We start from the raw sequence: 6197 nt of genomic DNA on the forward strand, positions 1-6197 counted from the left end.
TGTTCTTCTTTGAGCCTTTCGTAATATTTATAAGAATTTCTGTCAGAGGAATTAAACTGCCTAGACCAGAGTTTAGCACATATTTATGACAATTCATTTGTTACATTATACTTGAATGAGTTTAGCACATACTTGAGACAGTTCATTTGTTAAACTATACTTGAATGTTGACATTCAAGTATAGTTTAACAAATGAAAGGGTTGGAGAGATATAGCCATAAGCCACACTTTTGTCGAAATTGAGATATTCACACGTGACAGTAGTGTAAGTGAGGATTCTGATCATTTTGACAGCATTGGTGACGAGTCTTGGTGCCCATCAAGCAACAGTACTAGCTCAGAAGATGTTTCGGTAAGTATACAAAAAAATTGTTTACTGGTACAGTAATCATTGTTCAGTGGCTTGTGACTTTGTTTCTCATACTATTTCTCTCACAGTTGATCGTCGTCTTTTGTGCTAATGAGAAACCTTTAGAGCCTAATTTGAATGACTACTGATTGCAGTAATAATATAGTTGTCATAGCTACGAACTTGTAAGAATATTTTTATTATCAATGCCATTTCAGCAGCATATTATGATTTGTGTGGCTTGTGACTATATCTCACGGAAGTTCTGTGACAATTTTTCTATTCATATTACAGCTTGAAATAAGCAGAGCAAATGAAGTATCACCCCAGAAACCAAGCTCTTCAAGAAAAAGAAAGCGTAAATTGATGAGTGGAAAAAAGTTAAGGCCAAACATCGACGTAACGCGGGGCAGCCGTATGTGTCTTCTAAAACCAATAAGACTGTTCAGGCAGCGTCTTCGGGAAGTCCTCATAGTTGTTCAAATACGTGCTATACGAAACTACTCGGAGAAGAAAATATTTTCCACTCGTCTTGGGACATAGGAAACTTTAATGCTCAGAATATTTTCCTAACGTGTTGTATGAAAATGGTACAAAAAAAAGCAAAGGTCCGTTTCACTTTTTCTTAAAACATGAATGGCCCAATTGTCACAAATTTACTTTACCTTGTTCTGCTTCACATTTCTTTATTTCACAGCTATCCAAAAAGGACTACAAAGCAAATTTCATCTAGAGCTGTGACATTTTCATACAATGTGAAAGTAAATGGAATGGAAGTCATGATCTGCAAGCAAGCTTTCCTCAGCGTTCATGGCTTACGGAACCACACAAGAAGAGCGAGGAATTTGCAACAGCAAATGAAGTTGGGTCGCTCAGTTTCAAAAGAAGATGGAAGAGGTTTGTGTATTACATTTTACTATAAGGCATCCATTTTCACCAAATAAAATTATGTTGAAGTATAATAATAACACGAAGTAATGTTTTAACTCATGTGCTCTTTTGTTTCAGGCAAACATGGCAGTCATCCACATAAATTTCAAGACGAAGCTGTGCAAGGTGTCAGAGACTACCTCAATGCTATACCAAAATACAACAGTCACTATAGCAGGCAGCAGGATCCCAACAAAGTATATTTTGGATGTGATCTCACAACTGCATCCTTATGTCGGAACAAATACTCTGAATACTGCAAGGAAAAGGGTGCCCCTACTGTATCACAAAGCAAATTCTGGGCAGTTTTTAGTCCGAATTTAACATAGACTTCAAACCGCCGAAAGTCGACACCTGTTCAACATGTGAAGACTTTCTAACAGCAACGAGTAACCCAGAATTATGCGAAGAAGAAATTAAACAAAGGAAAAAAATAACATGGGTTGCATCAAAGAAAGGCTGATAGCGGGCAAAATATGATCGTGTATGTAATTTCTCTGGCTAAAGAGAATGTGAAAGAGCACCATGTAATAGTAGTGGACATGCAAGAAACGTTTCCCATGCCAAAACTAACATTTGGAACAGCATCCTATAAGAGAAAAATATGGACATATAACTATTGTATCCACAATTGTGGATCAAATAAGGGATACATGTTTCTGTGGAGTGAGAAAGACGGTGGAAGGGATTCAGATGAAGTTGGGAGCTGTTTATTAAAATATTTGGAGATAACTAACACTCAAACCAAAAATCTCCACATAATCACAGATAACTGTAAGGGCCAGGCAAAGAATTGGTCCCTTATTGCCCTAGAAGTGACTCTCATTGCCACCAAAAGATTTGAATCTGTGCAGTATTATTTCCCCATTGTAGGTCATATTAGACTTCCTTGCGATCGTGATTTTGGTCGCATTGAAATTTATGCGAGAAACAGACCCCCAGTAGCATACATGGCAGATGAATGGGCAGAAGTAGTCAAATCGGTTAGCCCAAAAAATTTCATTGTGACGAAAATGCATAAACAAGACTTCAGAATCTTGGGCGATCTGAAGTCATTAATCTCGATACCCACTCTATTCAGATCTGGAGATCCCTTTCATTTTAGTGAAGTGACTCAATTTAAGTTTGAGTATAGAGATCCCTTCATGCTAAGTGTGAAGCACTGCTATAGTCAGATACAGGAACCTTCATGTCAGCAAATCTACCTAGCAAGAGGAAAGGAAGACCTGCTGACCAAGATCTATTTCAGCTGCCAATAAAATATAGAAAGCCACTTCAAGTTAATCAGAAAAGATCGATGACATACTGTCTCTTATGGCATACATACCTGAAGCATATCAAAGCTTTTTTCGGTCATGGGCTGGAAATAATGTGAATGATGATGACCTAGAAGAACTTCCTTGATTTCACATTTACAGTGTGAAATAAAGTGTTAGACTGACTTATCTGTTGTGTATGTGTGTATTTGAAAGTGCAAAAATTGTTAAAAATTACTAGTTGTTATATAATTTTCAAAACAAAACCTTAAAAACGTATTTTGTGTTCTAAATTATTTTCAGGGAGACACAGTCATAAGCCATTTTCGACCACATCATAATTAAAATGTCTCTAAAATTAATATAATGTAACATAAAGAAGATCGTGTGTTTTACACAAGGTTTGCAGTGTATTAAAGAATAATGAAAAGCAAAAAGGAAGTGTCTATTTTGTCTTCAACATTTTTATACTTCCATGAAACTTTATAGTCGCCGTATCTCAAAACTAGTTGAATGTGGCTTATGACTATCTCTCTCCGACTCCTTCAAATGAATTGTCACAAGTAACTCTGGTCTAAAAGTCTACGACTAAGCAGAGCGGCGGTTTCATTCCTCTGACAGAAATTCTTATAAATATTACAGAAGGCTCAAAGAAGAACGCATACAAAAACATGTTTAGAGAGTTCCAACGTAGGCCTGACGGTACGTTGTAATTATGTGAACTTTCTATGGAATGCTTGTTAGACGCGTGCTGTTTCCGAGGTGCAACTGTCTGCGGAAGCTGCTGCGACTTACACGTTGGAAGCACGTTGTGAAGTGTGAACGTTCTTTCCATGGTCAACCCTGGAGATGGTTTAGCGAAAGACAAAATTTTTTCACCGCAAGGCACCGGAGGGATTCGAACCCTCGATCTCCTGTTTACTAGACAGGCGCTTTAACCAACTAAGCCACGGCGCCGCACGGGGAGCAACGGCATCCAGTATTGAATATAAATGCATTTCAGTCTTCATGGAATGTATTCGCATGATAAAAATGTGCGCCCAGCGTGGGGCTCGAACCCACGACCCTGAGATTAAGAGTCTCATGCTCTACCGACTGAGCTAGCCGGGCTGATGTTGCCTTATGCAAGGTATGTAATTGTCATACTGCTTGTAATTATTTTGTTGCTATGGTTACTAATTCTTGTTTATACCACAAACATAACAATTTGTGCATGTTATAAAGGTTCTGTGGTATGCGGTTTGTGTCCACCAGAGGGTGAGCATTGCCACTTTGCCAGGATTGAAAGAGTCTCACCGTATGCCATTAGTTGCACTAGTCGAACGTTCATCCGATAGATGGCAGCACAGCGCAGTATCGAGAGATGCATGCCGGCCGCAAGCGACACCGTTGGTTATGTTAAATGCATGTAAACTTGCGAAAATGGCGAAGAATGCTGCCGTGGATGAGGTTTGTTACTGTCGTTGCTATCAGCTGATTAGATGATTGATGAAAAACGACGCTGCTGAATGAAATATGCAGGGGATGGGAAAATAATCACTCGTGTCCTATTTACTGCGCTTTTTTTCCGCCTTTGTATGAAGATGAACTTGACAGTGTCGTACGTAAAATGCTTCTTGCGTAGTCGTGAAATACCTTTCATTTGGCGCCTGGACGTGGTAATTTCTTGTAACAAAACCGTTGATCTTTTCTAGTAGTAACCACGCGTTCTCGCTATACTCAGCGTGACCACAAGAACAGTTGTTTTAAAGACTTCTTCCTTTTGCGGAGTAACAACTCTGTATTTAGAACACTATTTTGAGAGGTAAAAGTGTCACTATACTTAACAGATAGAATATAGAATAACGAAAAATAACTTTTACATACAGTATGTACGTCTCGTTTACGGCAGAAAAAATTAATATTTGGCGCATTTCGCGAAATGTTGTGGGACACACTCGCATTTGTATTTGATGTATCTTTTGACGCAATCAATTGTTGCATTTTCTTATATTAATGCCTGTTTCGGACGAGTACTGAATATCTTCTGAGCAAAGTAATTGTACAAATAGTTATTTTACAAGTGCTGTGAAAACGTTCATTAGATTTGCTAGATAGTTTTTTGTCTGACTGGACAACAGGAAAGCGCTTGCAAGACCGTAAATATGTATTCATATGAAACCCGAAGCGCTACTGACGAATAGCTCAGAAAAAAAGGAATATTTTTTTCATCTTACGTTTATTGCAACACAAAGAAGAATAGAACTTACGTCACAAACGTCCACAGGGGATGGGGGGAGTGGGGGGGGGGGGGGAGGTTGCAAAGGGGTGTACTTATCATCTCCTGGAATCTGGATCATTCATTAGAGAATCCTCACACACTTCTAGAAGTGATTTCTCTTGATTCCACTAACCATCTCGTTTAGCCAGTAGTAGCACATATAGAATTTAGTTCTTGTGGCATGACATTCATCGAAACTGACCAAATCATTAATACCAAAAATGCTAACTCTGCCGTCTTTTCCACAATTACAATGTCATCGTCACCTTTTGAAGTTCTTTTATTTCCTCACTATGAACTTTAACGCCCTTTCAAAATTTGTTCTTGGTTTCTTTTACTGCTTGCTGAATGTGCGCACTGCAAGGATGGGCAACAATCGTGTCTCACTCTCATTGCAAATCCTGATTCCCTTCCATGCCCTCAATTCTTCCAGCTGCAGTCTGGTTTCTGTACTAGTTGTAGACGACTTTCGCTAATCTATTTGACACCGACTATCTTCAAAATTTTAAAGAGTGTGTTTTAGTCATTAAAGGGATTATTTGAACAATATTGCTTATAAATTAATTTTTTTACTTTGCGGAATCACTTTTAATCTTCGCTCTCATGTTCGCTGGAAGAAATGCTTGAACTTAGCGAGATGCCAGGCGTAATTTGTGAGTAGTGTTCGCGCAAAGTAACTGTGGCTGAGGCCGATAAACGGTTACAAATACACGCTGTTAAGTGTTTCTTCCATCACCTCCATTGTTCTCTTTGTGAACGAAGTGGAAAATGTTGCCGTAAAATCCACCAATCATATTTCAGAGCAATTGTCGATTTAGGAAAGGTGCATCCGACAGGAGCAATACATGTAATGATTCTTGAGTTTCTCCCGGCGTATTTGATAGTCAAAATATCCACGGGTGTGCTGCCGGTCTATAGTGTCCAACGGGCACAATATTTCGGCGATCATACATGTCGCCATCATCAGGTGAACTGACGGACTGAGCTCCTGTGAACGTGCCGGCACGGAGATCCGGCAGCACACCCGTGGATATTTTGACAATACATGTAATGTCTATCTACTCAGCCCCACAGTGCTCACGTTATTATTTTACATATTCATCTACATCTATACTCTGCAAACCACACGGCAGGGGGTACGTCCCATTGTTAACAGTTATTAGGGCTTCTTCCCGTTCCATTGATGTTGGAGAGCGAGAAGAATGATTGAATGTCTCTGTGCGTGCTGTAATAAATTATTCTAATCTTATCCTCATGTGCCCTATGTGAGCGATATGTAAAGGGTTGAAGATTTACGCCTGTCTTCAAGAGTATGCCAGTTCATTTCCTTCAGTGTCTATGTGATACTCTTCCATGGACCAAACAAACCTGTGACGATTCGCGCTTCTCTTCTCTGTACACG

At 39.2% G+C, this 6197-nt stretch overlaps 2 non-coding genes across 2 annotated transcripts; both read right to left on the reverse strand.

The window, feature by feature from the left end:
- Window positions 1-3418: 3418 nt before the first annotated feature.
- On the reverse strand, window positions 3419-3492 carry Trnat-agu. The gene has a single exon. It is a non-coding gene; the product is annotated as a tRNA-Thr (tRNA).
- An 80-nt stretch (window positions 3493-3572) lies between these two features.
- On the reverse strand, window positions 3573-3645 carry Trnak-cuu. Its single transcript has one exon. It is a non-coding gene; the product is annotated as a tRNA-Lys (tRNA).
- Window positions 3646-6197: the final 2552 nt, after the last annotated feature.

This window comes from Schistocerca piceifrons, chromosome 2 (genome assembly GCF_021461385.2).
Source record: "Schistocerca piceifrons isolate TAMUIC-IGC-003096 chromosome 2, iqSchPice1.1, whole genome shotgun sequence".
Lineage (NCBI taxonomy): Eukaryota > Metazoa > Arthropoda > Insecta > Orthoptera > Acrididae > Schistocerca > Schistocerca piceifrons.